Here is a 26,198-nt window from a genome sequence, read left to right as displayed (position 1 = left end):
ACCTTTACCTCTTTGTTCAGATTGTCATTCTGTCACAACAATCCACAAATTTGTCCTTTTCAGCCTGCATCATCGACACTTGTGGATTGCCAGATTTAATTTGTTCCTGTTTTACTGCAGTACCAGGCTCCATACCTGGGGCACATGCATATGTTTGAGAAGAAATTTAGCTATTTAATTAGCCTTTTCATAATGCTTTGAAGTAGTTCTACATCACCATTGGTGAGGGATGTAACACAGTTTGGAAATCCCTCCTTGAGCACATTGTATCTGAAACAGAATAATAAAATGGACGGGGGAATATAAACAGTGAAATATAGTTGATTGCACCATGCTTTAGGAGGAAACAAGAATGCTGCTCTACTCGGTCCTGAGAGAATCTGCAGTTACGTGTTTAAGGGGTCCACGAACCGACTCCTGCAAGGCCAGGAATAGGATTTTAAGCTTGAATGGCTAAATGGAAATAGCGGGTAAATGTTCCTGCAGCCTGCTTTCCTCTTGCTCCCCTTTTCTGAAGAAATAAGGCATCAAAGCTGAACTGATCCCCCAGGTCTCCAGCAGATATCAGTTGTTATGCTGTAGGACAACTCGTGCCTATAGAAGACAGATATATGACAGCCATAGTAATTATTTTTAATTTGCATTTCAGTAGTCAGTTTATTACATATATAAAACTTCAATTATAATTTTAAAAGGCTATTTGGATGTATTCCAGTGTGCGCTGTAAGAGATGAAATATCCATTGCCCCAAACCTGTTAATGCTGCAGAGTGGCTGGTTGCTGCAGGCTCTGCTTTCTCTTGAGAACCAGCAGTAGACAAATTTTGGTATCACTGGTATTTTGGTATCAGATGTTGGTATCCTAGATGGTTTACAAAAGAACAAAATGCCACTAACAAAAGAAGGAAGAGAGGCAGGGAAAATTTTATGCTTCTCTGAAGGAGAGTGCTTACTAGCAAGTTAAGTACAGGAGATGACTTTCTGATGTGGCCTCAGGAGACATAAAGTAGTTTTTCTTTTATTTATTCGATGCTATTTGTTACCATGTGGTCTATTTTTGATATTATAAATACCTGTAGGTACATTTTACCTGGGATTAGTTTGTAATTTGAGATAACTGGATAACAGTAAGACCTTCTCAAGGCTTGGTGAATCTATATGCAGGTATCAAAGTTTTCCAGCACATCTTCCAATCTATCTGATGGACAACAGAGTGTGGAAAACTTGCCTGTATGCCAGGTTGGTAGAAAGACACTGGGTGCAGGGAGGTAGAAATGCCTTCCAGTGACCATTGTGGCATTGAACACTGATATTCAATAAAATAATGAGGTTTGTAATTGAAATACATTTATCGCAGAAGTAACATCATAAAGTTTATAATTTTTTTTATACCCTAGTCTCAAAAAAAAAAAGGAAAAAAGAAAAAAGTGGCAGTACCTCAGTATACATACTGACATGTGTTTCTCAGCGTTCGGAAAGTCTATACTGCTGTTAAATCAAAAGAAAACTGCCTTGTGAGTATTCCCATGTTGTTGCAAATGCCACCCTGAAGAAGTATCTCATAGAATAAACATTAGGTAATTTAATACAATTAAGGTTTTTATTAAGATATTTTTAGGCAAGGCAAGAATAGAGCTTGATGTTAAAGGTTAAGAGATTTCAGATGAAAATAACTGAATTTACAACATTTTGGTTTAAACGAAAGACTGGGAAGAAGCTGTAAGCAATAGACTTTCCATTCCCCCCCAGCATAAAAATGTACAAGTGATGCATGAAGTATCAAAAGGAGGAAGAGATAGAAAATAGACTGTGAAGATCATTGCTCTGTTTTGCTCTTAATAAGGCATAGAAATTGCTGTAGACAAAGGGTGTAACACAGGAACCCAGCTCTCCTCCATACCAACACAAGAGCACAATCCTGTGCTTTAAAGCCATCGTTGTGTCAAGATCAGTCCCTCTAGTCTCCAACTCCCAGCCCGACTGCATCGCTTGGGAGAGCGGAGCTCAGCCCGCTGGCTACAGAGCAAGCCCGTTCACACCTGGAGACTTTTGGTAGTTTTTCAGGAAGGAAAACTCCACTAATCATATAATTCTTTCATAATTTCTTTGTTGCCTTGAAGCACACACTCATTTCACTTACTTCCCATCTCTGCTTTGCAATTAGCATCTCCACAGGGGGAACGTTGCCAGCAGGTGTGCACTCACCTTGCATCTCTGACAGCTTTTGCCATAGCAGCCTTCTCACCGCAAAAGCTCCTCACAGGACCGCATCTCCCTTCCTGCCTTAATTCCGATGATTTGGGAGCGTTGGGGGCTGTCTCAGCTCTTCAGAAGCGTGAAGGGAAGAAATGTGTTTCTGTAACATTCCACACACTTGATTTCTGTTTCAGTTACTTGCAGTCTGGGTAGAAACAGAAAATCTAGCTTTGCTAGAGATTTCTTTGGTCTTACACTAAATGGTATGGAATATCCAGCTGTATCTCATAATATATAATCATATTTCTGAATTATTTTTATTTAAAATAGAACTGAGGGGCTGTCAAACTACCAGAACTTAGTAAAAAACTACCAATATTAAAAAAAAATAAAAAAAAAAATCAAGATGGCAATTTCATTTTTGTGTTTAATTACCGGGAAGTCCCAAAAGGATTATATCCTGACATGAAATTCATTTTGCTAGTTGACCATTAGAAGTTCATTTAGTTGTTTAGGTCCTTATCATCACTGAACTATGACTGTTCTTCATAACTTCAGGCAGGATTTTTGAGTTGGGATTTTTTCTCCTGTTATATAGAATATGGTATTTTATTCGTCATTTACAAATAGCCAGAAGCAAAGTTGAGATTGCCAAAAGATTGCACTTAAAATTCAATACCACGATCATATATCCCACATGCATACCTACCTGAGTTAAACTCTTTTAACTGCCAGCACTAATCTTTGAGTTGACCAAGTGATACGTTCATCTGCAAAAAACATGCTAACTTAATCAGACACACATTTGCAAGCTTTATATTTTAACGTATAAACCCCTATTATTATTACTCAGCCCAAGGTTACCGATCGGTACCTGCCCATGTGGACATTCAGTTTCTAGGTGCAAGTGTTGTTCGTTTGTTCAAACAGTGCAGGTTTAGGGGATTCTCTTAGTGCATATGATGTCTTCTGAGGATATGTCTTCCCCTCCACTGGCAGTGAAGATACAAAATAGCTTATCTTTTTGTTGGAAGTAATTATTGGCAGTATTATGGAAGTTGAACATAATTATCCTCTATGCAGGTTATATGGTGCTGTTTTGTCATGAATGAGTGATTTAGGATTGCTCAAAGAATCACCATCAAAGGTATTAGCAAAAGTGGTTTTAATATGATGTTGTAAACGTGCGACTTAACATGTTAAGTCCAATGTCAAGATTCGCTCTTACCTACTATGTGGATGAAACATACAAAGGAAAATCAAGTTAGAATCAAGCTAGAATGGTTTACGCAGAGACCAGAGAAGCAAAAGGGTCAGGGAGACCCTCCCGTTGAGTCATGAGGTTCAGAGGGGACCCCCTTGCTTTCTAAACTCCTGGTGGAGCTTAGGTGCGGCTGGGTCCAGTCTTAGTCTCAGACTTGGACAACGGTTCATGTCTAATGGAAGAAATGCAAAGGGTAAGGAAAAAATCCCGTTGAGTCACAAGGTTCAGAGGGGACCCCCTTGCTTTCTAAACTCCTGGTGGAGCTTAGGTGCGGCTGGGTCCAGTCTTAGTCTCAGACTTGGACAACGGTTCATGTCTAATGGAAGAAATGCAAAGGGTAAGGAAAAAGCTCTCCCGTTGAGTCACGAGGTTCAGAGGGGACCCCCTTGCTTTCTAAACTCCTGGTGGAGCTTAGGTGCGGCTGGGTCCAGTCTTAGTCTCAGACTTGGACAACGGTTTATGTCTAATGGAAGAAATGCAAAAGGTAAGGAAAACCTCCCATTGAGTCACGAGGTTCAGAAGGGACCCCCTTGCTTTCTAAACTCCTGGTGGAGCTTAGGTGCGGCTGGGTCCAGTCTTAGTCTCAGACTTGGACAACGGTTTATGTCTAAAGAAATTAACTAGATGGATTTCATCAGTATTAATTTAGCATGATATCAGCCACTTACCAAGGATCTGTAGTGAATAAAGGGTCTCTCTATCTTGGGTAAGGAAGGAGCCCTTAGTCTCAGGTGAGGAGTCTCAAACCTGAGAGAGGGAGGCGTCCCAGGTCAAGGGGAGAGTCACTGGTGTGCAGTCCAGTTGCAATTTAGAGAGAATTCGATTTGGACTCATCCAAATATCTGTCGTTAGTAGAAAGGTCTCTCTGCCTCGAGGAGCAACCTTGAGGAGCGTCCCAGCTCAAGGGGAGATCGCTGCCATGCAGCCACGCTGCCGAGCAGGGAGAGCTCAGAGAAGGCTCACTTGGGCTGTCATATTTATGGAATAAAGCGGTTGGCTTATAGTCAAATTGCATACAATGGAAAGGTATGCATGAGACTCCTTGTACCCACAGCTTGCTTTGTTCCTTGATAAATGAGTCTTGGAAAAACCACCCGCTATTCATGTGTTAATCGCATGGTCAGTGTTCCAAGTTCATATGCTTCAATGCGCACTGGGTCACTCTGTTCCTTTGTGGGTTTGTGAGTTCTTGGCCTGGCCATGGCTCAGGCCTTTACCTCCTTTGGAGCCTGTACCAAACTATTGCTAGTTTGGTTAAGGGGTTGAGTGCATCTGTCACATGTTTGTACTACACACAAGCTGGGTGAAGATGTAAGAAGTAGGTGTAAGCTTAAAACACAGTGCATCCATTAATGAAAAGACCAGCTGACCATTCCAGAATATTCCATTATGTGACTGGAACCAAAAGGGAACATATTTCTTTATTTTTTTTTTCCATTTTTTATACTGAGCTAATTCTGGAAAAAATATTAATTTACAATTATTATACAGGCAGGCATAAGCTGAAAATACTGTGATTTATATCAGTGAGAGTTACATAGCAGCTATTTTTATGATATAATCTTTTAAAATTAATTTCTGTTTAATAATGGCATACTTCCCTATCAGATGATGTTTGTGTACTCAGAAGTCTGTGACATACAAGTAGAGGGTTATGTGTCAATATGATTTAGTAATAAAAATGAACTTGTATGTGTGTACAAATTTAGGCATTTTTCAGGCATTTATAAGCAATCCCCATATGCCTGGATGGATGCGAACTGTAAATGTGAACAGAACTGCTTAAACCTTTACCACCCAAATCACAAGCTTGAAAATTCCACATTTTAGCATTTAATGGAATTGTAGCAGATGGGAAACTTTTTTCTAGTTGTACTGTTTAAGACATCCCTCTGAAATGTACTTGGTCTTCTGTATTGTGTTTTTTTGTTTTTTTTCCTACAGATAAACAGAAACTTGGCTTCTGAGAAACCCAAATCACCAGCAGTTCTGTTTATAAATATAACAGCAAGCCTTAAAGTGAATGCAATCAGAGTTTTCGCAGATGTTTTTCCTGAAGGGCAATAATAATAGTAGACTTTTAGCAACTTTCATACCTGGGAGCTTAAAATGTCCTTGCAGAAAATCTCCTCAGCTGTGCCACATATTCTGTAGCACCTCTGCCAAAAGATAAGCATAAAAAGAGAAGATATGAGCACAAAGAGTTGTCTTTCTCAATGCACTCTGAAATGTGGAATAATATTCCACATTCGTTCAGGGCCAAATTCAATCCTTGCAGCTTATTCCATCCACCACCAAACTGGAGACATGGTGCTCAGCTTGTGTATGGGCTGTGCTGATGCAAAGCAGGGTGCTGATCACCTCTTGTACCTCTTGAACAAAGTCTTTTTTCCTAGTACTCTAAATGTTGCCTGGATTGCCACCCTCTGCTTAGTTTAATTAAAACCAGTTGAGAATTTTTAGGGCAAGTGAGATAAGAAAGACTTGTTTCATATCTCCTCTGCAGACTTTCTCTCTAAAGGATGCTCCTCCAGACAACTGTAAGAAAAAATAAATGACATACAGAGTGCTTTGAACATGCACGCGTTAGGGCCGATGCATTTGGCATGTATAATAATTACCTTCTTTCCATTTGCTATAAAGGAGCAAGCCAACAATATCCAGGTTTTTTCTAGGGGGTAGATTATCCACTGTTGTGGTAATTTCAGAGACAATCCAATTACTAATAAATATCCTCAACACAAAGCATAGCAATTTTGTGCTGGAGTGACTGCTCTCACCTACCCCCAGGCTGAGTCACTGTGTTCTTTGCTCTTCCAAAAGTGAGGTCGCTGGCAAGAAAGTTGTTTTTGCTGGAATTAGACAAATGCAGGTGGTAAGGAGAGTTAATTATATAACAGTATGAACTCTAGATATCCTAAAGGATGTTGAGCTTTTTCGACTGATCCTAATCTGTTTAGGAGCAAGTAACACCTGTGAAAAAACATTCCACGGGAAAATGGAAGTTTGAAGGAGTTCAGCACATGGCCTTGCCACAGAACTCCTTTTATGCTGAATTTGAGCATAAAAAGTGGGGATAATAGCTGGACAAGGACTACAAAAAGTGATACTACAGAGGAAAACATAAGCCTGTAAGTCAGCAGGAAAGTGATCTAAAACATGAAATCCTGCTTATAAAGACTGCTGTAAATTCCTGCTCACAGAGGAATCTCACTGTAGAGAGAAAATAAACTGTTCCTATATGTGTGAGGCCCCACTGCAGCTGGAACAGTGCAGGTAGCTCCAGGTACTGCATGGGCAGAAGCACCAGCAGGCTCAGGGACACGCACCACACTCTTAATTACAAAAGTTACTAGGGGAGCAGAGGATTTCCCCCACTGCCCACCCTGCCTCTCTCTGTTTGAATCCATCTGCTGCCTTTTCTGCTTAGCATTCTGCGTTTCTTGTTCAGGGTTTGCACCTCACCGGCTACAGTATCAGTGCTCCACAGCATTACTAATATTAAATGATTTGTGTTAAAGCAGTAAAAAAGTATTTGGATGTGTGTTACTCTGGTAAGGGGAACAGAAGCAGGAATTGGTTTTCAGTACAGGTAACCAAAGGGTGTGTATGCCTCTGAAAACAGAAAACACTTTGAAGTTTCCAGTGCTTTGTTAGAAAAAATCTTTTCCCAGTGTTGACTATAAAATTCCCATGGTGCTTCTTCATAAAATTCAAGTTTACTGTAGTATCTTAACCTCCAGTATTCACCTCCTATATTATCTGTTGTGCAGGACCTAATGCTTTAGTTACCAGGTCTGCCTTGGAAATTTCTTTGTTTTAGGTATATATATATATATATAATGTTCTGGAAAGTCTATTTTAGCAACCAAAGCTGCCTGAGTGTCAACAGGACCCTTTGTAGGCTGGCTCAGGGTTAATACCGGTTGGAGACAGTAGCTGAATTAACCTCTACTTCAACAGGTTAGGACATTTTGGTTTGGTCCTAGTTACTCCATCTGCTTGCAGGTTTCAAACCTTGCTTTCTTGATGCTTCCAACAAAAGCACATGGAACTTGATGAGAATTTAACAACCAAATAAATGGAATGTGGTGGGATCCTGGGTGCTCGGTTCATGCATAAGACAGAAATAGCCTGTAGTGTGCTGGCTGGTAGCTCGTTGTTTCTGTCACCGGGCAATGTAAGGCTGCCTTGTCTTGGGGGGAGGGTGTTGATATATTTTTCATAGTATAATTGGTGCCTGCCTTGCCAATATGTAATAATGAGGGAAAGGTTTTGTTTGCTTTTTTTGCATGGGAAGGAGGTAAAGGATTGCTTCAATTCCCTCAGTCTGTAAATGAGCAGTCAAGCATATAAATTACTTTTTGATGTTAAGGAAGAAACACTTTGGGGTGCAGAGAGAGAAATTCACAATGAGACCATTTTAACCTTTTTGTCATAAAAATGCACTTTTTCTTTTAACATACCGTTATGCTTAATGACACTGCAATTAGAGGCTGAAATAACAGCACTGACACCTGGTTTACAGTTCACGTAACCACCCACAATAAGATCAGTCCTGTGACAACTACTGCTCCAAGATTTGCTGTGCCAACAGCACACAGTTTATAAGTGTTGGTTTAATTGGAATTAATTCTAACTATTATTTCGGTTTCAAAGAGTGGTTGCTAACATACCCAAAAGACCAAAGTCAGTATCATGCAAGAGATTTGAGAAAGGTGGTCATTTTCCTGATTTAAATGGCCCATTGTGTTGGAAGACAAACAAATTCATAGAATCATACAAGGGTTTGGGTTGGAAGGGACCTTAAACGCCATCTAGTTCCACCCCCCTGCCATGGGCAGGGACACCTTCCACTAGACCAGGTTGTTCCAAGCCCTGTCCAGCCTGGCCTTGGTTCAAGGGGTCTGTGCAGAGGAGGGTGCACCCGTGCACAGCGCTGGGGCACTATGGAGCAGTCCTGAGGTGTCCAAGGAAGCCCACTGGCCTGGTGGTGGGCTGTATCTGCTGGTCATGCTGCCCCACGGGGGTCTGCAAGGCTGCCCAGCCCCAGAGCAGATGTGTATGCTCAGTTCTTCAAACCAAAAGAAATTAAAGGGCTAAATGCCACAAATTCTTACATGGTAGTAAAGCATGTGTATGAGTGAAAGTGTAGTATGTGTTTCTGCCCGGCATCAGTAGGAATGAGGAAGTGAAGGCGTTTTATAATACTGGCCCACACCTGGAATCTTGTTGTAATTGTCGGTGCATTTTATTCAGTTTTTAAATAGGAAGGCAGGCAAAGTGGCTATTGAACTGGAAACCAAAGTGGCTATTGAACCGGAAACCAGAGTGGCTATTGAAGCACAGACCTTTGCTAGAGAGACAGTCAAGCTTTGGGGTGACTGCGGGGTTTTTATTTATTTGTTTTTTTAAAAAATATCCTCCTATTCACATCTGTTTCTCATGCTGGAAGGAAGACCTGTTACCACCTGAAGGGGAGTGTAAAGGCACAAGTATTTAAGACAGTTCTGCCTCCTGTTCAGATGGGCTGGATCTTCAAAAGCGTTCAGTGCATGAGAGTCCCACTGTTTTCTAAATCACTCTTTTGAAAAGCTGCTGAAATCAACAGTGTTTCTTCCTTTGACATGCTTAGGGTTTGTGTCATATCAATCAAGGAGATGGAGTAGGCCCTTAATGGTATTAAGTTTATTACCATAACTCGAAACGCATTAGAGATTCAGAGCACAGGGTAACTCCAGGGTGACTACTGCCAGCAAATTAGCTTTTGCCTCTTCTAAACTGTCATTTTTTGAAGTGTACAAAGTGAGGATAGAGGTGACCGGTAGTTAAAAATCACTACCTATTATCAGTCTTATCATATAGGTATGTCACACTGTATTAAGTTATGTTAATGTGCTATGACTCATATATGTATGGGTGCATTTATATGCATAGATACAGCAGAGCTGAACCCATTAAGCCAGGACAAGTAAACATTCATGAAGAATACAGGACGTCACCCACCTACCAAAATCACTCAGCATGCATACAATCCATCAAAAATATCAGTGTTTATTAAGAATGGAGCACATTTACATTTTTCTTAAAACTATAGTTTGCTTTTTTATCACAACAAGAAATTTATTTTCTCCTGGAAGCTATTGGAAAGCTCTTTATAGCCTGATTAATGCAGCCCTTTGTGCAGCAGTTTCTGCTTCCCAGCCTGTTTCAGGGGCAATTCCTGCATGAATCTGGCCTTGCAGGATCACAGGATTTCTTCTAATTTGATAAGGCTCCCATTTCCATAGTGGAAGAAACTCCTTAAAGTGGTTTCCCAGAGCTGTTTGCTTGTGTTACAATGAAGAAAGATGAACTTTATGTTTGTGCTTCTAAAAGCCTGAGACTGGGAAACATCCAAACTTATGTAGTTTAAATTGAACTTTGCTTGTCGGGGTAAAATAAATATTGCTCTACCACCGTTTAGTGGTGTACATTCTGAGATCAGGACCCTAAAAGATCACAGATCAAGAAGTGTGGGGATACCCTCCTTACATCTGCAGAGCAGCATGGTGTAGTAATAAATATTAAATGACGTTTCTATCTAGAAGATGATCTGTATTCCACAACTGTATTTCATGTATTAAAGAAAGAGAAGTGAATTGGCATCCCATGGAGATATTTTATTTACGCTTTCTTATTTCCAAACTTGATAAGCACAGAATTAAAACTCAGACATATAGAACTCCCCTTAGTTAATACAGCTTTTATTCTCATTTTGCTAGAATTTAATAATTTAAGATGAAAGGAGAAAAAAAAATATCCATGAAATTATCATAGTTTGGCACTGGAAATATGTGTATTTTTTTTAGCATCCACTAAAGACCACAAAACAAGATATGCCAGAAGAATTTTTTAAATTACATATTGCAGAAAAATAAAGAAAACCTCCAGTAGATGTGAGCCTTATACACCTCGGTTTCATTGCAGCCCATCTAATGACCTCAGTGGGTTTAACCCTGCTTTACACAGTTGGAACTGAGAACAAAATAAAGCCCATCGTGTGTTGTGCAGAGTTGCATACATGAAAACGACTGTAAAGTAATGCAAGGAGGCTTTTACGCTTTTACAGGTTTTCCTCAGTGGTGGCACACATGCTTTTGCTACTTCTAATTCTACTTTCTGCATCTGCAGATGGCCTTTACACCTTTAGGTTGCATGGGCTAGCTTGGAGGCTGTCCTTGGCTTCAGAGAAAAGGCATGCCTGTGGCTCAGCTGGTTTCCTATTATTTGCAAGTGGCACGGTCTCCAACATACCATGAATTGGAGACTACACACATCTGTCTGCTGTTTCAGCATAGTTAGCAAGTTTTCCTTCCAGTGATGATCTTTGGATTCATAAGCCAAGATGAGGATGTGTGCAAGTTGCTGGGAGGCTGGCCCAGGACTGATGGCATTGAATTGGGCTTACTTGAAAATGTTCAACTACTGATCATCTGGAATCCATTTCGTTCCTGCCAGGGAAAGGGAGAACAGAGTGCTACAGTTAGCTGGTGCTCATTTTCTACTATGTCAGTTAATTAGCTGAAGACCAACCAGATGGGAAAAGATTTATCAGACTGCTTTCAGAGGCACTGGCACTGCATGTTTCCCAGTTTCAGGCACTTGGGTATTTATTTATTTGTTTTCTTTTCCCAGGAGGCTGAAGACAGGAGGGGAAGGTGGACTCGCATTTCTTTGTGCCTTTATGGGAAGGGTTCGGCGCTCACTCGGCTTCAGTTTGCAGCACACTGGTTGGAACCCAGATGATTTTACGACCTAAAACTCTCTCTCATGAAAGGTCCAGCTATGCTTTGTATCGTAATGGATGTGAACTGGGAATGAATTCAGTCTTTCAGCTGTCAAGGTGTATTTGCTAGAGAATTTATGTCTTCCAGGCAGGTGTCTGCCTTGGCGATCTCAGAGCCAGAAGGGGCAGAAGCAAGGAGACAAGCCTGGCCTTGCACACCTGCAAGCAGGCCCAGTAGGGCTTTCCAACGAAATATCTACCATGAAGGTGGGCACAGTGTGAGTTGTATAGCTGACCAGCAACACTGGGGAGTGATCTGCAGATGGAGCCTTGGGCGAGGAACAGGAAATCTTAAGTCTCCTCTTTTCTATTCCAGCACAGTTCCAGCCATCTTGGAGAAGTGTGACTTTGGACTTCGGATACACGCAGGTGAGTCCATGTCCTGGACAATAATTACATGCAAATCAAATGGTCTCATTTGTTAGCGTCATCCATTCACATATGAGCATCTGCTTCTGAGCACTGATCATATCTTATCACCATGGCAAAGACTCATCTGCACATTCTTTCCCCCATCCTTTAAGTTTTTAGAGAACTCTATTTGCTAGAGCAGCTTCTGCCCTGCTTCCCCAGACACTTGTCTTAGCATCCCTTAGCTCAGGCTCTTCTACGATTGCTGACTTCCTTTGACATTTCTCTTATTGCTCTCTCGTGCACTAGCTCATGCTAACACATGTTAGAACAGTAACATCTTTTTGTAGCACTAGTTTTAATTAGTCTTCACCTTCCCCCGGGATGGCTGTTTGCTCTAAAGCTTTCTGCAAGTGCATATTTTGCACTCCATGACTCACTGCATTACCTGTACGGTAATACAACTGCCTTGCCAGGACCGGGTGGTGACTGGTGTTTAGGTGACTTTCTGTGCTTCCTCCCCAGCGTGCAGGATTCTCTGATCCTGGCTGATGAAAATTACTGGTGATGTGGAAAGAATATTTTTAATGGCAAGAGACAGGAAAGATAAAGATGGATGTTTTCAAAGCTAATTCTGGTGTTCAGAGCCCACTTGTTTGAAGGGAAAAAAGCATGTGAGTCCCATAGATGGCTTTCAAGAGGTCTTTCTTTCAAAATGGGTTAAAAGCAGAAGTGGAGAAAATAGTTCATGAGACAAATAAGGAAATGGCTGATAGAGTGCAAGTAAACTACTTTATCCATGCTTTGCTGTACTTACAACGACTAATCACGAGACTTAACTGGCAATGAAGATATATTAGTTGTGCTACGAAGGCCTGTAGCTCTGCTCTCTGGATATGCCATATGACACTTTCATGTCATTATACTTGTGTACAGTGTCTTTGATAATTTCACAGTTTCCTGTGTTTAGCTGGTAGGCTCCATAAACCTTGACTAATTATTTTTACATTCTACACCACCTGATTACAGCACGTTTGCCTGAACCTCTGTGCCATGCTGTTCACAGCAAGTTTTGTGAAACGTATCAGATCATCAGCAGTTTTGCCTCTTTAAGTCATGGAAAATACAAAACCTGGCAATTCTTTCTCAGTTTGTTTTCTAACACCTGGTATCTTGACTTTGCTTATGTGAGCTGCATCTTGGCCCATTTAATTAGTCTTCTATTTGTATGCTGCAGCTGACAAATTAGCTGTAATCAAAATATTTATTATAACTGCCCATTTATCCTAGCTCTGTGCGCGCCCTGCCTTGGGGTTTCTGTGTAAACAGAAGCTCTTGGTAACTCCTGATCGATGCAGCAGGTTCTGTTTCAGTGGGGGGAAAAAAACAAAAAACAAAAAACAAGGAAGATTTTAGATTTTCAGAGGGAGTTCTGCTTGGGACAGTGGAAAGGACACACCATCCTCTTCCCTGGCCTTGACAAATCCCATTGTGCTCCACTCTTGTACATTCGAAATAATTCAGTAAGGAATATTTGGTTCTCTAACCTGAGTACTTCATCCCCCGGCAGTGCTCCGCCATCAACTCCTCTTTGTGTCAAAGCAAACATAAGCTACTTGTTCTCATTTTCATGACCTCTCCTCACTGGGTTATCTCTCAGTTCGTTACTGGGCTGTTGGCTTCATGGCTTAAGAACACCAGTAGGCATTGCTCATCTCCAGCAGGTCCCCAGAGCCCCCGGCCACAGGCTGCAGCTCTGCTCTGTGGGAAGAGCCCCCCTTGCTGTGCAGCCCCTTCACTGCTCCCCTCCAAACCCAGCGGGGCTTGGCCATCCCCCTTGCCGAGACCAGCAGCCTGGTCCTGGGTGGGCAACACGGCCCCTCCGCTCACCTGCCTGTCTGACTGTTTCTGCCCTTTGTATGAATTAAGGCACAAAGCATCAGCTCGATGAACACCTACTGCTTGAAAGGCTGAGAGGCACACAGTGCTGGGGACAAATATTGAAAAGATAAATAATCTGTTCTTCTGTTCATGTACATCCCTGCTAATATACCGCACACAAAAAACCTCTGGGTTTTGCCTCCTGTTGCCTGGACTTTGGCCATACCTTCATACTGACAGGGAAATCTCTACCTCTGTGGCACAGGTCTGTTTCTACTAACTGGCTTCCACCACATGCAGCTTGATTTTTTTTCTTTTATTTTAACTTTCTTTTTTTTTTTTTTTAATTCTTTCATTTACTAACTCAGCGAGCTGGGAAATCATTCCTGTGCTCTTCATGCAAATAGACAAGACAGTGATTCTTTTGTAATCACCTAACGCATCTATTTACATGGGTTTAAATACGTTACCGTTAATCAATTACCATTGCGGGAGTTAGTAAAGCTGCGTTGTGGTGCTAAGTGTTACATATTGATATCAGGTTAAACTGCTGTTTCTTTCCACTCAGCCATTTATTGTCATGTTGGTCTGACGTGCTGTAACATGAAGATGATTATGTGATAGGTTGTAATATTTTTTTTGTCAAATTCCCTTTAATTTCAGCAGGATTTTGGCATAAAATAGGTGAGGAGATAACTTCTGTATGGGAATGTCTGCGTTGGGCCAGTGAGTATATGGGGAGATTATAGCTTGAATTGTTCCTAACAGAGCTTGAGTTGTTCTTAAAAGAGCGTAAGAATGGACGATATTGCATGCTCCATTGAATTATTTTCTTCATGAAGATAAATAGTGGTTTGAGGCTCTAGGCAATAGTGCAGTTTTGGTTTATTTTAGTTTTAGTTCTTATTTTACTGTTCCATCCTTGCCTGGTGGCATTGAATGTCCTGCTCTGTCTGTGAAGACTGGATGTGAAACTAAAACCTGAGATTGTAAATAGAAGGTCTTCAGTGTCTGTGAAGACAGTGTCTTCAGCTCCTCAGCATTATTCATCACTTCTGTTATTATCCTTTCAAGGATGAAGCCTGAAAAGGCACAGCCGCAGTGGTAACAACACCGAAAAGGCAAAAATGCCTTCCTCTAACAGCAGGCAAGGAGTGGTGCACAAGTCTGTCCTCCCTCCCTTGCAGAAGGAAGAAACAACCCCTCAGCCGAGTGCATGATGAACCTATGATGGTCCCACATGGAGCAAACCTCAAAAAAGCATTTTGTTCTTGAATGTGTTCTTATTTCCTTGGGATTTACTCTACTGCATTTCTGCTTATGCCATACATGACCTGTGAACCACACATGACCTGTGAACATGGACTGAGCTGCTGCCTGCATAAGTGCTACCTCTCTCTGAGAGGCTCAAAGGCTCAGGAAAACCTGCACATACTCTTGCTTTTTATGACACTGTGATTTCTGAAGCTATGCTTCTCTGACAGATTAAGAGCTTTGGATAAATTAATTACCATTTTAACTATTGATAAACTACCAGAGGGAAGAATGTGCTTTGGGCTGGATTGGGGTCCTGGAAGGTCTTAAGATCTGTTCTAAAATAAAAGATACAATTTTAAAATCCTAATGTCTGAAACTGCATAATGCCTGAAATCCTTTCACCGATTTCAGTGAGTTGACTTGCCTGGCTTGATGAAGGTGGCTTTATCTTAAGCTGCATTGTCTGTACACTTCAATAGAGTTTAAAAGAGAAAAGTCTGAGGGAAGAATTAAATGGCTGTGTCATTAAGCCTTCAACATTTGCAAACAGGGCTTTGGCACAGTTTGACTTCCCTGTGGTAAGTACTTTGTTTGGGTTTGGTCATTTAGTTACTTATTAAACCTCTCCTAAAGCTTTTTCAATATTTCTTCTTTTATTAACTACTGTCATAGAAACTGTATTTAATGCTTTCTCTCTTTTCCCATACTATAGCCCTGCAACGTTCAAATTAAGTGGAAAGTGCAGTGACTTCATTATGAATCTGGGAAAAAAAAGTTTACACAACTTCCTTCTAACATACGTACAGTAATTTTCATGGCATAAAATGTACATGTACTGAATCTACCATTGTATTTAGAAGTAACTGAACCTTTTCAGCTTAGCTCCACAACCATTTTTGTTGGAGATAATCTATCATTTGAAAACTTCGCAAGTGGAAATTGGTACACAATAACCCACCCACAGGTCAAAGCAGCTCTGTGACTTTTTAAAATATATTATGCTGGCTCCTGTGTGGAAATAAACAGGGCTTTTAACCGTTTCTGTGATGAGAATTGTTGGGTTTATCTTTGCTACGATGTCCACCCACAATTTTTTTTTTCATTCAGGCAATTAAACACCAATTTCCTGGGACAAAAGTGTAGATAAAAGAATTAGCTCGTGCTTCAGTGGTTCTTCGTTAATAAATGCAGCTGGAATTGGTCTGTGAGGCATGTGACAACCAAAGCGCTGAGAGACGCTCACATCACAGTAACTATTGCTTTTGCCTTTCCAAGTTCAGTTTGAACAAAATTCTGTCATGGGGCAGGGGGTCTAGTTAATGGTGTAACTCTCTTGTTCTGTGAGATTCCCAACAAACTCCCCTGTGTTACTGCGTTAGCTCTGCTGTATTGAAGACCAACAGGTAAGGCGAGGGGATGCCAGTGAAGGGCAGCGTGCTGTCGGACTTGTGTTGAGCTGGTTTACTCCTGCTCAGGACCTGGTACTGCACTCAACCCTGCACTTTCGCCTGGCCTGTTGTCTGCAGGAGCAGGCGTGTGTGGGTCATCCATGCCACAGGCTCGAGCCCCAGCAAGGTGGACATCAGTGGACTCTCGGGTGGGTTTCCCAAGCAGCCTCTTCAGGGACGTGGGCATGGGGAGGCCACAGCCTTATAGCAAAGTCAGGTACACAAGAGAACAAAAGTTTGCACGTTTTTCTCACTGCTGTATTTTGACCCTCTTTCACAGCAGGCAGACTGCCTTGAAGCCTCCAGTTTTAACGTTGTACCCGTTTGCATCGCTCACTCACTGCGCTGCAGATTGTGCTGCTGCAGATTTGGTGTCAGCTGATGCCCATTAAGGACCAGCCAGACGGTGAGGTACCATAATGCCTCAGCAGGAGCCACGGCAGCATTATCTCTGGATGTACAACTGACTTGATACCTGCTTTGAAAAAGTCATGACCTAACTGTCTGAGTGTTAGACGTGAAAGTAATAAGCCCCCAAAATGCTACTACCTGGTGTTTCCTTTTGTAACTGCGACATGCCTCTAACATGGTCATTAAATTGGTTGTGTGTGAGACATGCTAATTTTATCTAGGAAAGACATCATTTCTTGGTATGATGCTATTTTTTTGTATTGATGTTGTTTTGCTGTGATGCTGCAGCCTGTGTTTGTGTTACCCACCTGCTCCTGGAGAAGAGATGGTGACCGCTGGCAGCAGCACCGTCTGCAGACCACAGCAGCTGAGCCCAGGAACTTCCCTTTCTACCGGAGAGGCAAGGTAATAGCTTTGGAGCATCACCCTGCTAGTTTAATAAAGACATTTTACAGTTTTTATTCTGTGATCTACAGCAAACAGAAGAAAAAAATCATACACATAATAAGTGTAGAAATATTATATACTAGATATTTTAATTAAAAGTTTTATTTATTATATTTTAGTCCATTTGAAGTGTTAAGAATAGCTCTAGGTTTAATGCAGGAAGGATTTTCTTTATCTATATATTAAAAGAAAAAGGAATATGGCTTTTATAACATTTTAAATGTCTTTTTGTCAAGTATAAACTGGAATCCTAGATTTTATTTTTTAATGAAACTTAATTCCGCCTAGTTAGGAAACTAATAATCATATTTCCTAATTCAGTTTATTAAAGTAATAAACACAGCTATTCCAGGAAATGAAAACATTTCTGGGTATGAAATACAGAGTTCTCTGTAGAAGACATTCCAAGTGTGGGTACCTGATGATTAGGAAGTAAGCTTGTACATTTTGGTTTTAAAAAAAGCTCCTTATTGCTAAATATGCTGGGTGTCATCCAGTCTCACTGATGTCTATGAATGTTGCAGGTTCTTAGCATTTTTAAGAACTCATCTGACTTTATTTGGATGTTTAAAGTGAATTTAGATGTCTAATTTTAAGCAATGGTATATTCAAGTGATTATCTCGGGACCTGTTTTTTGAACACAGAGGCAGCTTCAGCTGCATTAAGCCTGAAATGACAGAACTGGAATTGATATTTAATAATGCACTGAACTCTTCAGAGGCTACAGTGCAAGAATACCAAAGTACCACATAGTTATTAAGAGAGGCCATTTCTCAAATGTATCACAGTGTTTGCTATTCATCATGATCACTGATTTCCTAGGTTTAAGCAAGAGTAAACTGGAAAATACAAAAACTGGTCCATTGCCATCAAACTGGAATAGGAACATCTAGGCTTTTTCTCGGCAGGCAAGGGCTCATGCAGTTTATGTTGAAGATTTTGCTGCTTTTGTCTCTTGAGTGACAATCAGGTTTTTACCCAGTCTGAACCCTGGAACTCAAAAGGAAAGTTTAGAAGTCCAGGGCTGGGAGCTTTGCATCCCCAGCTGGTGGACACTTGTGGAAAAGCCTGAAGGAACTGACCTTTCCCGGTTCCCAGGAGTGGTGTCTGAAGGAAGATTTAGCTCTGTATTGTTTTTTGAAGCAGATATTCTCTACAATGCTTTTGTTAAAATGAATAGTATTTTATAGAGGCTGTTTGGCTGCAGGTTACCCCAGAGGGAAGAGAAGTACAGGGACGGGCTGTAGCCTGTTGGCCTCAGGTAACAGAGCAGGGACTGAAGAGAAGGATGTTCTGAGTCGCTGCAGATGCCTTGCGCTGAGTGAGCGCTCGAGATCTCAGCCCAGGAGACGGGTACAGTCCCTGACACAAACTGGAGTTCACCACTTACTCTGTAACACTTAGATCATTAAACTGCAAGAGGAAAGTTTATAATTCAGCAAGATTTTTTTTCACCTGTGAAAATGTTTAGAAACATAAGCAGCTTTAATAATCTTTCATATTAATCAACACACTGATAATAGATATGTATCATACAGCTATAGAGCTATTAAGACAGCATTTATGGATAAATGCATATTTTTTAGCATTGATCCCAAATCAGCAAATTCTTGAGATTTCCACCTTTCTTTTAGTCTTTCAGTCTTTTTGTCTTTCCAGTAATTCAGTCATCCTACTTGATGAACTTGCCTTTTCTTCTTTTACAGGCACTTAAAACAATTACTAAAAAAATACTAAATTGTGAGCTATGTAGGGGTGAATTTCTTGGTTATTGAAAAAGTTTGCATAAGTCTTGGTGTTCAGCAGAGGTCACTTTCATTTACTGTTTAATATTTTGAAAGAATTGCAGATGAGAGAGATGTGCAGTTTCCCACAAAAAACACGTCCGCTGCTCCTGAGCCTTCCCTGGTGGTGCCGTTCCAGGTGGCTGATCTTTCACTTCTTGTCTGAAGAACTGGACGGGGCTTGACAACCTCCCGTTCCCCAGGACCTACAGGAGCTGCAGTTAATTAATCTTTTCTTTTTTCAAAGGTAATTACTCTGGTTTGCAATTAAGGATTCCCTGCCCCCCTCCCAAAGAGGTGCCATTTCACTCTGTTATCATGTCACCAGTGGTTTCACACGAGTGCTCAGCAGAGTCCCCAAGTGGTCTCACACCTTGTGGGGTGCAGGACAGGAGCTTCAGGCCCTGGGCACTCTCAGGGCCCATCACACCCATCAGTTACTAAGGGAGTTCTGAGCTACCTGTTTTTTTCAATCTCAGATAACTCTATTGCTTCCCCTTATTTTTCTTTTAGAATGTCGGTTGGTATCCCTTTAAAAAAAAAAAAAAAAAAAAAAAAAAAAAAAAAAAAAAAAGGGAGTGAGCAGCTCTTGACATGAGGCAGCCCAACGTGTGCTGGCAATACTGGGCAGTATGAGAAGCCTTCTGCATCTGTGCTGAGCAAAAAGTATTCAGCAGAGCCATGGAAAACATGATACAAGTAGGCTACCAGTTATTTTGAGAGTCCTGTTACAAACCAGTATGTGTTTAGTAGCAATATATAGAAATGCAGCAACTTTCTGATACCCTCCAGGCAGAGCAGATCAGCTGAGTGTGCTTAAGAGGAGCACTCAGAGCAAAATGAGAGCAGAGGCAGTCACGAGAACCAGCCACTTGGAGAAATGCTTCTGAGATAGCTCCCATGAAAAATTATCACTTATCAGCAGCTGCTGAATGACACAGTGCTGTTGCCAAAGCACCAGTCTGTAGCACCTGCTCTTTGCATATTGCTTTTTCTGGCAGCGGGTTGGGAAGCATCGTGCCTATCCCTGCAGCTCACCAAAGCAGCAGCTCCCTGTATTGATGCAGGGAAGGGATGCTCTGCTCACAGGAGCGCCTCTTTCTCTTAGATTGCATTAGCTGCAGAATATCATCTGGATCCATTTTTTCATAATCTGTGAATTGTCTGTGTGCTGAGCTTTGGCTTTTAACCCAGAAAGTTTTCAAAACCGTATAGTAAGGTCACTCCTTGTTTGTGTTTCAGTTCACTGTTTACTTCAGTTTATGTTCTAAGAAACAGCATTAACATGCTGTAATACATTTGAATAAAAGTGTTTTATTTCCTACTGGAATTTCATGCTGCTTGTGAATTTATGAATTGGATTTCCAAGGGATAGTATAAGCTCAAAGCAATTTTCAAAGGGGCAGGCATAAAGTCATTAGCAACACTTTGAAAATAAATTCTTCCTGTTCTGCATCAGTGAGATTTGTGATCCCCTTTACATATATTTTATTATGATTATTCATTGGTTATCTTTTTGGCACTATTAAAGTAATCTGGAAAAATATATTGCATATTATGAGTACCACTTTTATTATAGCAGCCTCCTAAGTAGGAACACAGGAACACTGAAAGAGAAATAGAAGTGGGAAAAGATCTCCTGGGTTGGCATATCCTGTCTCCTGCTGGCACATCACATTGTATAATTCCTTTCATAAATATAAGTAATCTAAAACTCTATGTTCTGTTGAATTTGAAAGCAAAATATTATTCTAGTGTGTCTAAAGATGATTAAAATAAGCCAATAATAAATGTAATTATTGTGAATTATAATAGATAACATGAAGATTTTATCCCTACAGTTGCCTTATTTTAAGGTTTTGGGAAGAAGAGTTGGGTTTGTTTTCTTTAGCTATCATTTCTTTCCCTGAGTGGGCTTTGTTGAAGAAATTGAAATATCTTAGATCATTTTCTCTTCCACAGCCTCACATAAAAGCAAGGTTGAACCGGGTATCAGTGCATATTATGGAGGAGCAGTTAGGTGCTCGGATGCTACTAGAAGTCGTGGCATGTGGATCTCTATCTCTTCTTTCTGGCAGTCAGTTCAAGGCTCAGGTAGGTGCAGGTTGGGGATGTTGTATTTCCACGCTGGGCTCGTCCCAAACTGGCCTGCAGCCCATGCCACCTTTCCCAGTACACCACATGAGCATCAGCTGATTCTCCACCAGTCTCACCAGGGGAACTTGCAAAGCTGTGCAACACTTTCCTTGCAGGTTTCGGTTGTGGGTTTTTTTTTGTTTTTGTTTGTTTGGTTGGTTTGGTTTCTTTGGGTTTTTTTTGTCATATGAAACTATCACCTCACTTGAAAGTAATTAGCAGACCTGTTTCTGCTGCCAGTGCCACAGTATCCTCATTGCATCTGACCAAGTGAATAATTTGCTGTGGTGGTGTTTGGCACCTCTTAACCAAAGTGAGTGCATCCGCATTAGTGGTTTTGTTCAGCCCAGGCAGCAGTGCCCTTTTGAAACACACCTCCTGCTTGTCTCCCCTTACTGCACTGTGGTTGCCATCTCACAGTACCCATGCTGGGTCTCTCCTGGAGGATGTGGTCCAGGAACATGCCTTTATGGTCCAGCCACAGGGAGGTGGAGCATTTGGTGCGTGGCCATGAAATGTGTGTTTTGTGATCAACAGGTCTACAGGGCCAGTTTGCCCTAAGATCCCCTCTTCCTGAGCTGTGCTTGCCAGCACAGATGTTAACTGGCATGTCAGGAGGCAAGATGCCCTTGCTCTGGTACCATCATTTTCAATCCTCATCTTACCATATGAGTGGAATCCCGTTTTCTCACAGTGCCTGAGTAACAGACTTTTCACTACCACACAGAGTAAATAAGATTTGCTGTTATATATCTCAAGTATGAGATTTATTTTAGGCTAGACAAGGATTTAATCTAAAAATATTCTCCAAAAAGGAGAGAGATGCAGCTGAAAAAAAGCCAAGTTAATTCCTCAGTGCCTCGCCTGCAGCATTCTCTTTCTTCCAGCAGAACCCGGTGGAATTTAACAGCACAGTGGCTGAAGAGCTCTTTCAAATTATGGAGAGAGCAAAATAGCTCCTGTAGTGTTTTTTCCTAGCTTGTTTTAGCTGCTTCTGTCTCTCCGCTTGAAGCTGCCTGAAGTGAGACTAATCAGCTATTCCTCCAGAGGAAAGAAACAGGTGACGGGAAATAAAAATAATAAATCATGGCATTTTACTATAAAGAAACAATATACATCGAGGGAGTGACTTTTACAACGTTATACTGCTATCTTCAACAATAGCAAGCTAATGGAATGGGAAGTTAATTTGAGTAGGTTGTTTTTAGCAAATTATCAGACAAATACTGCCATGTCTACATGCACATTATCTACTTCAAATTGAAATTAGAAGTCAGATTTTGAGCAATGGGGTTTATCTTTACTATTTCTTTCCTGTTTTCTGAACCTTCCTTAAGGGAGTTTATTCTTACACAGAAACACACTACAAGTGATGCAGTTTATTAACAAATGGGCATTTTTTGGCTATGACACGTTAGAGGTACTGGTTACATTAAATATCATTTTATTTTGGTGTGCACCAAAGCCTAGTTTTCATTCAAGGTCATGACTTTTTTTCATTCTTTAAACATGAACAATTGATTGGATACACAATAAGAATTTTGCTCTGCTTTTTGTTCAGCTACGTATGTTTTAGGTAAATAATGGTTTTCTTATGATCGACTCCTGTGACCTAAATGAGAAGGCCCCTGTCTCAAACACCGCTGGTTTTTTGGTCACTTGGTTATATCATACCTACATGTTCACAGATTTTTGTGTCACAGTAGAACTCAGCATCTAGATGTAGTACAATGTTTAAGAGCAACACAGAACTAACTAAAGGTGTCAGAAACCTGCAGTGTTGTATGGTGATGTTTGATACAGCGCATCCAATCATAAAACTGAAAGATTGCTATAGTGTACAAGTCTGAAAGGTAATGCAAAAGCTAAATTCATTGTATCATCTTACAATGTACACCACCATCTTTTAGCTTTTCACAAACCAGATAAATCCTTCACAAACTGTCCCAAAATAGAAACAGCAATAGAATAGAGTGAAGTTGTCAGCAAGATTTCTTGAATGAATTTCAACATGCTGCTTCTCCAGGAAAATGTTTCTATAGAAAATGTTTCTACAGCAAATGTTTCTACAGCACATTTCAAGTTTCCACAGCCTATTAAGAATAACTTGGGAAAAAAAATTACATATAATTGTAGAATTCATTTTTTTTGTCAAGTTTCCTCAGAATAGCTTACATTTGAAGAAGCCATGTCTGCATGATTCAAATACAACTGCAGAAATTCAGGAGGTTAAGAGTAACTTAAAAGGTGAGTTAGATTAATTTTTTTTCATGTAATATTAACTTCAGCTGTTGATTAGCTTTTTATAAATAAGTTTCTAAACAGCAAAATGCTCACACACAAATATAAGCACGGGAATAATTCTGTGTAGTTTCAATAAGGAAAATATTTATGGATGCTGAAATCCAGAATTTATCAGGATGCAGCAGTAGTGATCATTGCAGAACTAGCATTACTTGAGTTACAAATATCTGAGTGGTTACCCTCCACAAAACATGGAGGGAGACAGAAAATGCCGGGGGGACATCAGCCCAAACTGAGGGATCCTTTTCTAGACTGCTCACAAAACGAAAATATGGTAAGTCATGGCTCTTACGTGCGCTTGAGGCCATGAGTAACTGAAAGAAACACCAACTGTGAATTTGCAGCTCTGCACAAGTCAAAATGAACTCAAATGTCTCTCTTCTCGCCTTCCCACACTGCTGGGGCACTCCATTCTGGAAGCTTCTCCCCTAGCCCGGGAAACGGCCCACCATGCCGAGGATTTCCCAGCAGGGTCTTCCAGCGCAGGAGTTAATGTCGCCTTGAGGCATGGTCCTCTGTGACGATTGTTCTGCGCGCTGGCAAGCCTGGAAGTCACAAAGTAATGGTGCGTACGGTATGTTTTTCTCAGAGACTTTGTACTACCTGGCTTCAGAGTTTGTCAGGACCAGAGCAGCTGTTAATTTCACAGTGCGGATGCATCATTGTTCTTGATTAGGCACTTCTGATGTTGGAAGCACATTCAGACTCCTAGTTTAAAGAAACTCAGGCAAATTAAAGTAATGGAGGATTGTTAATGTATTTAAATGAAATGCAAGATAAATGGGAAAGAAGAATCAACCAACTTCCTTTTGATACCATTACAAGCAATGTTTTAAGTTCCTCTTCCAACAGCTACCTTTTAATTACAAACAGTTCAACACAGTTTTCACATCTAAAACCATCTAGGTTTGTTCTTGAATCTCATAAAATGGGGGACAATGTTGCATTTTTACTGCTGCAGTTCTAACTTTAACTGTTTTAATCATTTGGTTATTAACCTTGACGTGAAAAGTGACAGAGGCCTTTAATGGTTTAATAACTCAGAGGAGTCCTGGCTTTTGAATGAAGTTCATAAATGTGACTTAGAACTGATATATGTTATCTTCAGACGAATATAGGCCATATCCTTGAAGGATAAGGAAAAGCAGCTTAAACAGAAAGATTCTCTGTAGAAATAAAATTTTGCTTAGAATTGCTTCCGTTATCACATCCCCAGATGTGTTGCTTTTTACAGCTGATATATTTCAACATGATACTGAATTATTTTGGCATTCCACACTACCAGAGGACACAGGGCAAAATTCTGCCATTAGAAAAAATGCATATATAAATATGTATATACACACACACTGTGTGTGGCTGTGTGCATGTGTGTCTACACTCAAAGCTCTAAGTAAGGATGAAAGGACATTTTTCTGAGTATGCGTCTATATGCAACTAAATTTTGCAGCTTCTGTATTTCTTTGTTGAAGATGTTACTGCTGTTGGTCCCATGGCGCAGGCAGCATGTTCATCATAAACACTTCATTTTATGCGTCTCTCTCTTTGCTTTGTGACACAAGTGATTTTGTGCTGCTAACCAAACACACGTGCTCTAGGCAGCTTCTCCCCTTCGGCATTTTCTAGCAGTAAAATGCTGCTGTTGCACACCTTGCAGCCTAGCCGCAGCTTGTACCAAAATCACGCCTTTCAGCCCAGTTTGTGTCTTTCTATAGGTCACGTAAGTTTTTCAGAATACTTTCTGGGCTGTTTTTTATTGCCCTTATGCTGACCATATTGTTCTCTGCAGACTTGTGTTGAAGTTCTTTTTATATCTCACCTTTCAAGGCTCCTGGTGTTAGCCAGTTGATGGTTATAGTGTTTGAATAATAAATGTAATTTGTCAGTTCAAATAAAACCCTCCATCTCCATTTTTTCATGTTACTATTCCTATTCTTGTAAATCTTGACTACTTACTCAGTCTAATGATCTTGATCTTTATAACTTTGTCAACAAATGGAACGGTCAAACAGCCTCTTGCCGTAATGTGTTTCTGCTCCAAAGAGAGCTGTGCTTTGTGCGTATTTGCTTCCTACTTGGTTTAATTTGTTGCAGTGCACTCTCAGGCTTTTAAAGTTTCACAGTGTCATCACCAGCACTACAACAAGTTTTTCTGCTTCCTCTCTCATTTTTTAATACATGATGTAATAGAAGATAAATCATAGTGGTAATCATAGAATCATAGAATGGTGTGGGTTGGAAGGGACCTGAAAGATCCCCCATCCAACCCCCTGCCCTGGGCAGGGACACCTTCCACCAGCCCAGGCTGCTCCAAGCCCCTGCAGCCCAGCCCTGAGCACTGCCAGGGATGGGGCACTCACAGCTGCTCTGGGCAGCCTGGGACAGGGTCTCACCACCCTCACAGTGAAGAATTTCTTCCTTATATCTAATCTAAATCTGCCCTCTCTCAGTTTAAAACCATTACCCCCTGTCCTGATACTTTATTTGCTTTGTAACATGCTACTGGGGACCTGTTTTCTTGTTCACTGACAACCTAATGTCTTTAACTTTCATTTGCTAAAAGGTTTTGTTCCCCTTTTTTTTTTTTTTTTTTTTTTTTTTTTTGGGTGGGGGTAGGGGGGTGGGTGATTCAGTCTGTATTTTCAAACTCAACCTGTATATATATATATACATCTATACTTATTGTATGCATGTGTTCATATATAAATGTCTGTGTATACACAGGGAATTTCGCAGCATTATGTTGGGCAAGCCCAAAAACAGACCAGCAAAGCTGAGTAAGGTCAGGGAATTGAACCCTTTGAGGCAACTCTGCAAAGATAAGGATGAAACTGGAGTGATGAACAAGGCGGTCGGTTTGCAGGCTGGTTTTTCAGAAGACCCAGGGAAAG

At 40.8% G+C, this 26,198-nt stretch overlaps 1 protein-coding gene across 15 annotated transcripts in view; it reads left to right on the top strand.

Moving 5' to 3' along the window:
• Positions 1–3,768: 3,768 nt before the first annotated feature.
• The window catches only part of LOC308062789 (uncharacterized protein), a 66,401-nt gene continuing 43,971 nt past the window's right edge, over positions 3,769–26,198 (top strand). For 11 of the 15 annotated variants that reach the window (XR_013927686.1, XR_013927687.1, XR_013927688.1 and 8 more), the window contains exon 1: positions 3,769–26,198. The gene's annotated coding sequence lies outside the window, so the exon portion shown is untranslated. The other 4 variants (XR_013927682.1, XR_013927683.1, XR_013927684.1 and 1 more) reach the window with 4 other exon arrangements.

Source organism: Falco punctatus (genome assembly GCF_963210335.1).
Source record: "Falco punctatus genome assembly, chromosome: 4".
NCBI lineage: Eukaryota > Metazoa > Chordata > Aves > Falconiformes > Falconidae > Falco > Falco punctatus.
The sequence above is the reverse complement of the archived record's forward strand: the minus strand, read 5'-3'. Positions and strand labels throughout refer to the sequence as shown.